Raw genomic sequence first — 10,672 nt, forward strand, 5'->3', positions numbered from 1 at the left:
TTTTCAGTTTTATAAAGCATAAGAAAAACACCCAAATCCCACCCAACTGAAGTCACCACATAAGCATGTTGGTTTCCAGCCTTGCAAGTAGATCTCTGTACGACTCGAGCAAAAACGGGATCCCATCCTCGTCGCCGTCGGTCACCCTCACGCCTCCTTTAACTGCCCTTCCTTGAGCTTCCCACGCTCACTCCACTCCTCACACGTGACCCAGTTCTCTCTACATATACGTGGAATTGCGTGCTAAAATATTAAAACGTTTTTATGTAGACATTGTTAAGGGTTCCTATTTTTAAAAATTTTTCCAGAAAGGATTAACATTTTGGCACACTTTCCTGTATCTTGCTTTTCTCACTGGGAGTTCTGAAATACCTCAACACGCATGGTGTAGACCTCACACACTCCTTCCGAAGACTGAGTAGTGTTCCACGGAATGTGGTTCCCACAATTTCTGCAAGCACTGCCCAACTGATGGGCAATTTGTCTTCAGGGGTTTTACCACGCGGTGTTTGTAGAACAATGCTGCAGTAAATACTCTGATGTTTACGTATATGTCGGGTTTTTCTACTGCCTGGACCCTAAAGTGTAGGCTGACTCATCTGACCTCAATGGGACTCGAAAACACTTGTTGCTGACAGAGCCCAGCACAGCGTCTGTAGATGGATGCGGTTCGTTATTTAAACCGTGTTCTGCATCAGCAGCTTTGCTGGGTGTCTTCTCTCCAGGGGATTTTGCTGGAAAGTGTTTCTCAGATTCCCATTCACCCAGCTATTGAGGCCCACAAGAGGATGTCGGACTCTGCTGGTGTTTTATTTTTAAGTCACTCTACTTGGAACTGAAACACTTTAAATGCGTCTACGTCACCCCTGGCCTCGTGGCACATCATCAGTGCCAGGGAGCCAGCAGGACAAGCTGCGGGAAGAACGGGAACCCCAGGGACTGTGACAGACACAGGGAGGGAGGGAGGTGGCCCTGAGGTGGGGCCCCTGAGGGCACAAGCACCCGGCCCTGTGGGCCCTCAGGGTGGGGCTCGGGCCGGGCCGTCGGAGGCGGCAGGACTCCTGCGGCAGGAAGAGGGAGCAGGGAGCCGCCTCAGCTTGGTGCAAGTTCCGGGGGGCAGAGCATAGCCCCATGAAAGGCAGTGAAGCTGGGGTTCTGTGCACAGTGCCCGAGCCAACACATGCTCTATCAAGAGATGCTCCCCTCTGGTTCCCACGCTGCTAAGCTGAGGGCGGTGGATTGAAAGATACACCCACCAGAAATGAGCTCCTGCCAGCTGTTGGCGTATGGGAGCAGCTCTGCCCCTGATGCGCTCATGGGGCTCTGGAGAACCATCGTCTCGTGTACTCAGCCTCTGGCCACATTGGTAGAAGATATACCCATGGCCCTGGCCGCAGCGGCTGGTTTGGGGGAGTTTGTGGCCCGAACTTTTTCAGTGTGGCAACAGAGAGAAAGGTCTTTGCCTCAGCAATCAGAGTTAGGAGGAGAGGACCCGGGACGTACTTGTAGCCCATCCCCACCACTGTCACAGCCAGAAGCGAGACCAGGAAGAGCCCAGCAGAGACGGGAGAGAACTCCTCTGCTCTGGGCCTGTTGCCCTGAGCCCCATTCTTCCTGGACGTACCAGCTGTGTGAGCAAGTAAATGCCTTTGCTTGTTCCAGCTGCTCAGAGCTGGGGTTTACCCACTAGCATGGCTTATGACTCACGCAGGGCTGGGTCTCTGCAGTGGGCTGGGGCTTGTGACCACCCCTAACCCCGGGGAAGAGAAGGCAGGGGAGCTGGGAAGTCAGCAGCCCTCCCTGGGGCCCAGTTGCCCAGAGCCTTCAGTGCTGCGGGATTGGACTGCACAGTTGCTCAGGCTTCATCCACAGGGCTGGGCAGAACACCCTGTAATACCATCCACAGGGGTGGGCATTGGGCCTGAAGGCCTTTGCAGGTAGGGGCTGAGACTCAGAGGCTTCATTCCACTGCCCACAGGACTTGGCCAGGACCAAACTCCCATGGAATCTGTCAGACTTCCCCAGTTGTTCATCTTTGGGAAGGAGGTAGGCAGCTCTGTCTTGGGCATGGTGATATCGCCTGGGGAACTGTACTAGATATTTCTCTGTCTTTCTCCACGCGTTAGGGGTCATCTCCAATCTCCTTGTGCTTTGGCCCAGTTAGCATAGGAGTCTCCAGTTGCTGCATAACAAATCAAAAGATTTACAAAGATCGACATAGGTATGGGCCTCATGCCTCCTCCACAAACATCCACAGGATGCCTGACTGTGGGCCAGGGGGCCAGGAACAGTGCGGCAACGATAGTGTGCCTCCTGCTGCCGAGGGCCACCACCTGTGTGCAAGACCCTCCTCCCGGGACCAGCACACTCTGGGTTGTGGGCAAGATGGGCTCGGTGAGGACACCGCCTGCGACAGCCGGCCAAGACACAGAAGGCAACGGTGACAAGATCAGCTTTGGATGGGAGATATCGTGGAACATCCATTCTGTTCCGTACAGTTTTCAATGTTTCCTTGAGCTTCATAGTAAGTGAATATCACTTTTATCTTCAGAAAAGACACTAAGGATCTTTTCCTACCTGACCTCCAAAAACTGAGTGTTACCATTCTCTTTAAGCTTTGTCAACCAAGAATGAGACACACAGAGAGGGAGAGACACACAGAGAGAGGAGAGACACAGAGAGAGAGAGACAGAGACACACACACACACACAGAGAAACATGGAAACACAGAGAGAAACAGAGAGAGAGACATAGAGAGACAAAGAAAGGCAGAGAGAGAGAGAGACACAGAGCGAGAGAGAGGCAAACGGAGAGGGGAGACAGAAAGAGACCAACAGAGACAGAGAGGCAGGAACAGAGCAGGAGAGAGAGACAGAGAGAGAATCCGTGTCTTTGATGCCCGTTGAGGCTGGCAGTTTCTGCAGACAGTCGTTGGCTTCTTGGTCTTCCTTCCTGGCTTCAGTGTTCCCGGCTGGTACCGCCTCTCCCTCAGACAGGGAGCTAACGTATATTCAGGTGTTTAATCCTTTACCTGTCACTTACGTTGCAAATGCATCTCTGTCTTGACCCTCTGCTCCCTACAACACCGTTCGGTACGCATCTCTGCGAGGGTGTACCTGGGGGTCCTTCCGTCTGTGGTTCTCGCCTGCACCGTCAGGCCCCTGGGGTCTCCCGCACGCGGAACCTGTGGACGCTGTCTTCCCGCTGAGCTCAGAGCTTTACGTGTGTTGCCGCTCCTTCAGTATGTAGACCACCTCAGGTTTGTTTAGATGCAGGACGCGAGAGAGGGATCTAACGTTTTTCTTGTCACTGTTGCCTTCTGTGTCTTGGCCGGCTGGTGCTTGGCTGATTGTGACAGTCGCAGTTGGGTGACTCCTTTACCATTAACAGGAAAGTCACTGTGGCTGTTTAGGAAAAGCTAATAGAGTCATTTATGTATTTCTGTGGGATTCTGGACTTCCCTATTTGTTCCACTGATTTTCTGGCCCAAACAGTAGCATCAAACTAATTTATTAACATTTTTACCGTATATGTGAAAAATTTGCTCAGAAACATTATCCTTATTGTTTTTCTTTTTTAGGATTTTCAAGCTCTTGTTCTATATTCTATCTGAATGAGCTTTAGAACTTTTTGTCAACTTACCTGAAATATACTTTGATTTGAAATTTTTTTTAAATTTCCAAATGTACAAATCAATAATTAGGCTTCCCATCCAAGAAGAGGGCATGAATTTCCATTTCAGTGAAAATACAGTGGCTAAGAACACAAACTTTCCAGCTACTTGCCCCGGGTTCAAATCCAGCTCAGGAAGGAGCTTCTTGTGTGAACTTGGGTGGGTTGTTAGACCTCTCTGGGCCTCAGCTTTTGTATACGTGAACATGCGTAGTAGGACGAGTAGCCATTTCGCAGGATGGTTATGCAAATTGAGTGGATAAAGGGTTGTCTGTGGTTAGAATAATGCCTGGTACACTCTTTATTTTTTTTTTAATTTTTTTATTTTATTTTATTTATTTATTTGACAGAGAACACAAGTAGGCAGAGAGGCAGGCAGAGAGAGAGAGAGAGAGAAGCAGGCTCTGCACTGAGCAGAGAGCCTGATGCGGGGCTTGATCCCAGGACCCTGGGATCACGACCTGGGCTGAAGGCAGAGGCTTTAACCCGCTGAGCCACCCAGGCGCCCCGAGCCTGGTACACTCTTAATGGATGCTGATGTCTGTTATTTATGACTTTCCTCACTAGGATTTTGCAGTCCGCCCTCTGTTCGTTCTACATAAGACTGTTGGGAGTAAGTTCACATGTAGAAAATACAGCGTGTCCGAGGTAAACACTCAGTTATACTGTCTTTTTAGCATCAAATGGCAGAGCCACTGCTTTCTATCCCCAGCCATCGCCTTTTAGGACGATTCCACCTTCAGAACTGTGGGAAACATATCAAGGGGAAACACCCCTTTGGGACAGCATCCACATTTCCTGTATACTCAAAATCTCCCGTATGTCCTTTCCTGGAATTCAAGCCAGAGATCAAGCCTCTCTGAAAATATATAGTCCTACTGGGTAAAGGGAGGGGGGAGGGCTGCAGCTCTTTTGTTCTGTTTTAAATTTCATTCCCAGGCTAAGTTTTATGAGTTTCAGCTGGAGTGAGTTTTCGCATCACGGACGAATCCGTGAGCATGAACATTGCAACAGACATGCTCTGGACGCCTCTGGCTGCAAGTCTTCTCGCTACAGGAGAACTAGGGCTGCGCTTGGCCAAGGTCAGCAAACCACAGCCCTGGATGAGGTATGCTTCGGGTGGATGCGGGATGCCGCAGTCAGCATCGGCGCCTAGGCTCTGGCGGTCAGCCCCAATCCCAGGGACCCGCACTCCTCCACCCCCTTGTCCCAGATACTCCCTGCTCCGTGCCTGCTTCCCACTCATCCGAGTTCTGGCTTCTAAGGATGTGCTGGAATAGAGTTCCATGAGCACTAGCAGCTGCCACACACACCTGGACTGCCCGGAGATTGGAAGGAAGTGTTTTTCCTCTCGTTCATGTCAAACCAAAAAAAGACCAGAAATTCACCAGGTGTGAAACCTTGAAGCTCTGATTTCTAGTTGTAGGTCAGTCTCCTGAATCACCTAATTTTCACTCTCTGGAAAGGGTCATGATAATCATTTCATGGAAGTTTGGATACCTTGTAAGTGTCAGTCATAATGCAAAGCCCTGTAACTTTTCATACAGACTGTGTTAGTTGGTCTCGGCTACATGACACATGACTCCAAGACCCACAGTCTTTGGGGTGAGAACCCAGGTGTGAATGGCCTGGGTGTTCCCAGCTCAGGTGTCAGCCAGGGCCACGGTCTCATCCAAAGGCCTGCGTAGGGCCAGAGGATTCCAGTCTACACCACTGTCACCAGACATCAGCCCCCCACCGACCCTTGGCTTGAGGCCTCTGTTCCTCCCCATGGAGGCCACCCTGCCGAGCTGCACATGAAGTGATCGCTGGCTTCCCCAGCACAAGCAATGGCAGGGGGGAGCAGGCAGCACCTGTCAGAAGTCAGTTTCTCCTCTGACCTAATCACTTAAGGGATGTGCCATTGCTCATACCCTATATCAAATGGTCCCATGGACCCATCTGACCACATGTTGGAGGGGACTCCACAGGGGCGTGGAGGGGTTTATTGGGGTCATTGTAGAAGCCAGTGACCACAGCACCATGGAGATGCTCAGCTAAGCAGGGGTCGGTACAGGACACGGGCTGCTGATAAAGGAAACGAGAATTCTCTCCCCTTTGTAAATCAGACATCAGTCGCAGTGCACCCCATTAGATGACCTCCACTCTGCAGAGGCCGGCAAAGACCACACACCATTAACTATCACACAGGACTGGTGAAGCCAAGATAAAGTAAAAGTACTAATACTTTTGTATTTCTTGTGTGTTTGTCGACACCTGCCATGTGGCCAGCAGTGTGCTGGGGCACAGAGAAAACACAGGGTGTGGCGGGGGGATCCAAATGCAGAGGAATCAGGGGCCGCAGTGCCGGGACGTGGGCAGCATCAGACCCATGTGGACAGTAGTGAAGTTGTGTCCGGGAGAGGCGGTCCTCTCCGAGCGTTAGCTCTGCAGAGGGAGGCATCCCTGGAGGCAGCACTGAAGGATGAGGGAGAGGATGCCAGCTGGCAAGGGGCAAGCAAGCTATACGGGGAGAACATTCCAGAAGGTGCTGCAGGTACAGTAATAGGAAACCATTAAACACCCTAGCGTGTCTCCCATCCAAGTACTAACCAGGCCCGACCCTGCTTAGCTTCCGAGATCAGACGAGATCCGGCGCGTTCAGGGTGGTATGGCCGTAGACAGCGTGTTCTAAGACTTGTGAGTGCTTCACAGTTGTTGGATTTATGGAATATAAGGTATTCCATAAACCCAAGGCAGCAGAAGTTACCGTAGGGCTCATGCACGTGTGAAGGACTATGGAGGCTTTTCTGTTGACAGTGGGCCTCATTTGGGGGCCAGGGGGCCTCTGAGGATCTGAACAAAACCATGGCCACCTTACTCAATGCGGTACTCACAAACACAGTTGTGCCTACAGTTCCAGAGGGTCTGGGGCCCCAGGAGCGAGGACGGGGGCCGCGACTGGGAGCCGCACAGACCCACGGCTGGAACGCACGCTGGAGCCAGGGCTTCGGGCTCGCTCGCACCACGCTCCCGGCGGAAGGGAGGGCGGGTCTCTGGGAGCGAGCGGAGCAGGAACCACGTACTCACACGTGCGGAGGCCTGTTCATCCTCTGAACAGGATGAAAACGGGTTCTCATCCTAGGAACTGGGACATCCCATAGAATGAATGGGAAGGCCTGAAGTCCAGGCGTGGGACGGGCAGGGGCCCGGGGTCCTCGGGGTGCAGAGTCATTGTACCCATGGCTGGAGTCGCTGGTCCTCAGGAGAGAGCACTGGGGGGGCCTACTTATGTGGAATCCCCAGCTGTGTGGGGGGCGGCCCACCCAAACCTCACGGAGCCAGAGCAGAGCCCCGAAGCAAGGGGCAGCACTGAGGCAGCGCTGAGGCAGAAAAGATAAAAAAATTTTAAAACAGGGAAGGATGATCCTGGTCAAAAACAACAGACTGGCACCAAACGCACAAAACTCAGACACTTCAATTCTCTTTCTCATGATCAGACCTCCAGGTGCTCACGGAGGCCAACAGAGCACCTGCTATGTGCCGGGCCCTCTCCAGGCCTCGCGGTCCTGGCAGTCCGACTCACCCGTCTTCAGGGTGACCTCCCTGGCAAGGGCCTGGCTGCTGTCCACATTGGCAGCCTGGCTGGGGTCATGTGACCCCGAATCCATCCAGGTGCAGGCCCTGGACCTCTTTCTACCACGAGACCTGACAGCGTACTTTGAAGCTACAAGAATAAAGCAGCTTCCCCGAAGTTCCTGTTTCCTAGAGTCCAAAGCCTTGTTATCTCTGTCAGAGCTGCTGCTGCTGGTGGTCACCTACAGGTCCCCGCACGGGGCATCTCCGAGTTGGGTGACACCCGGGTGAGGCAGAAGGGGTGTGCCTCTGCCCTCTGCCTTCAGCTGCACCACGCTGAGGGCCTCATAGACCCAGGCAGGCGGAAGTGCCCAAAATGCCTTCTTTCGATGTTACACCGAGATACGACTCCAGTAAAATCAGAGACACCCAAATGGGGCTTCGTCGCCCACTGGTGTCACCGCCAATGCAATGACAGAGCTTTTGCTGGTGCGGTGACATTGCATTTCCCCTGCTGGCTGGTTTCCGGTCAGAAATAACCGTGTCTTTCCGAACGCGCGGTGGGGCACCTCGCCAGCAACCAGCCAGACGCAGGCCGCAGGGACCCGCTGACCGAAGCCTTCAGGAATCCATCACTTCAGGCTCCACCCGCGGGGCCCAAGTCAGGGCGGCAAGCTCCCGAGTTTCCAGGTTTACACAGCTGCAGGCACCGTAGGGAGCGCGCGAGTGTGAGGCTGGGACCCCTCCCAGGCCCCCTGGGATGCCGCGCGCACCGCAGGCAGGGCAGCACACCCACCATGCCCTCCCACGGGTCCACGGGGCGCCTAGCCAGTGTCTACACCCCACGCCCCCTCCCCAGGAAGCCCCAGAGCACAGACCGGGACGTGGAGTGGTGGGGGGTGAACAGCACCGCCCAGGGAACAGCCAGTGGGGTGACACCGCGGGTTCTCGGGGGAAATGTGGAGTTCCCGATGGCTAGGGTCAACTGCAGGGCAGTCTGGGGCCAGCAGGGAGACTGGTATGCGGGAACATTCCTCTGCGGGCTCCCATGGCGGCTGTGCCGCGCTGGAGGAGATCCACAAATATTTGTCTGGTTACATAGCTCAGGCATGTGAAAATCAGACGCAAGAAACTCACCCTTTATTCTCTTTCCAGAAATGCTCCTCAACTCCGACCCCTGGTGCTCCCAGCGTCTCCCCGGATTTTCCATCTGTTCTCCATTACTCCATGGCACTGCTGTTGCAGACTTTGCTGGAAATGGGAGTCCCGCCTTGAGACAGCACTCAGGGTGTCCGGCCCATCCTCAGGCTGGATCGTGGGGCGCCTCCTGCCGCACAGTCCTCCGGGTCTATGCAGCCCTCGCCAGCCCCCACCCCGGCCCCAGGGCCTCTGCCACTCCCTGGGAAGACCGTGATTCCCACCGCTCCGGAATTCTGGATTACACACACGTCTGTGCGCGTCAGGCCCCGCGCGGTGCCCTGGTGCTTGTCACACGGTTCCCGCCAGCTGTCTCCTGCCGCGTATGTTCACGAGACTGGGGGCTCCAGAGGAAAGCAGACAAGTGGGGTCTGGACCTGCTAGGTGGGGAGAGGCCAGCAGGACCCAGGAGGCACCTGTGTGCAGGGGGACGGCGGGGTGCTCCCGCGTAGGGGGAGGCAAGGCCGATTGTGGCACCGGCAGGAACGCGGCCTCTTCTGCATGGGCCGGAGGCTCTGCCCTGAGCTCCGTGGGTGGAATTCTGCGGCCCAGGGCAGAGCACAGGCAAGGTTACGTGTGTGTCTTCACTGACTTGTCACTGCCGTTCAGACATCCTTGCGCCGTGAGCGTAGGTGACACGCCCCACATTGTCGGGCCCCTGCATGCTTCGTCCACGACAGCAAACTCAGCCCGAAACACTGTCCCAGCTCGTCTCGATCTAACGTGACCGCACCCATTAGGCGGCGGCTGGGGCTCGTGGCCGCGGTATCGTCTGTGTTACTGCATCGCACATTCATTCTTCATCCTCCGACCCTGATTTTCAATCATAGGATTTTCTTTGTAATCCTAAGTGCTTTGTTGTAGACACTATTGAGAGAAGGGTGGGTTTCCCCGGGATTCTCCCCGGTCTCCCCTGCAGGAGCGCGCTTCACAGCACCCTTGCCGCGTCTCACTCCCCCACCCCAGGAGTGCTCCCGGCCCCTCCCAAACAAGCCACCTGTCCTCGAGTTCTTGTCCCCAAGGTCAATTCTGAGCAAACGCAGACTTAGTGTGGATGCCGCAGAGGTGCCAAGGGTCCCCAAGCCAGAAGTCCCTCCTTCCTGGTCATAGCCTAAAATCTCCGTTTCTCTGGCCGGAGGAGGGAGGACATCAGCTCGGAGTGTCCAGGCTCTCCAGAAGAACATTTACGATTTCTGTCACCGTGTCAGGGATAATGTCTGGAAAAGATGAATCCCCCCAAGTGTCGAATTACTCACGAACCCAGGGAACCAAGTTCTGTCAGGACAATGGGTGCCACATTTGCACGTCTTTACAGGGAGCTGCCACGTGACCCAGCGCCGGAAACACCCCAAGAACAGAGACAGGGAGAGCGTGCAGGTCGCGCACGGGCTGAGAGAAGGCCAGGCACATGGCAGTGGTTTGGGGTCATTCACGGAAATGAGTGATAATGAATACACAGTGTAGTGAGCGCGCGGCCACCGGGCTCAGGTGTGCAAGGGAAGGCACCTGCCCAGGTGGCCCAGCCCCTCTGGAGTCCCGGCCCATGTGTCCCTGCCCACGTGGGGCAAACATGCCACCCTGGGGACAAAGCTAATGCTGTTAATTTGAAGTTTCCTCTTTTTGTTTTGTTTCTATCCCATTCACACATTTTGCAGGGCTTCCTAAGAACTGTGAGCACATGTGTCCCCAAGACTGGTCTGTATTTGTTCCAGTTGCTGTCCCTGCTGAAGAAGTACTTGACACAGGGACTCAGAACCACTGTCCTCTTTTTTTTCCTGATTCTGTGGGCAGGGGGTCAGGGAAGGGTGCAGGGTCCAGGGTGCAGCTGCCACATGGGGGCTTGAGCCCTGGTGGGTAGCAGAGCATTCACAGGGCCGACGGCTGATGGGAACGGCCCTGGTTGCCTACTCACAGCGGGCTCCGTGAGATCCGGCTATCCCGAGCCCTGGGACACTGTGGCCTGTGTCATAGTGGGTGGCCCATGTCCCTCACACTCTACAAGCCTGCTGGGCTCAGGGGAGGGGCGCGGATCCCGCCGCTGGGTAGGACGAGTGTCACAGAACGTGGAAGGCGTGGTCGAAGAGCCACTGTACTGAGTATGGCAGTAAACACAGCTGGAGTCAGCGTGGAAACTCTTTTTTTTTTTTTTTTTTAATTATACATTTTTTTAAAGATTTTATTTATTTATTTGACAGAGAGAAATCACAAGTACACTGAGAGGCAGGCAGAGAGAGAGAGAAGGAAGCAG

At 54.3% G+C, this 10,672-nt stretch overlaps 1 long non-coding RNA gene across 2 annotated transcripts in view; it reads right to left on the minus strand.

Moving 5' to 3' along the window:
• Positions 1 to 9,165, minus strand: part of LOC131812738 (uncharacterized) — an 87,759-nt gene extending 78,594 nt beyond the window's left edge. For both annotated transcript variants that reach the window (XR_009346457.1, XR_009346456.1), the window contains exon 1: positions 8,365 to 9,165. This is a non-coding gene — a long non-coding RNA (uncharacterized LOC131812738). The remainder of the gene's footprint in view (positions 1 to 8,364) is intronic.
• Positions 9,166 to 10,672: the final 1,507 nt, after the last annotated feature.

The sequence above is a fragment of the Mustela lutreola genome, chromosome 12 (genome assembly GCF_030435805.1).
Source record: "Mustela lutreola isolate mMusLut2 chromosome 12, mMusLut2.pri, whole genome shotgun sequence".
Taxonomy (NCBI): Eukaryota; Metazoa; Chordata; class Mammalia; order Carnivora; family Mustelidae; genus Mustela; species Mustela lutreola.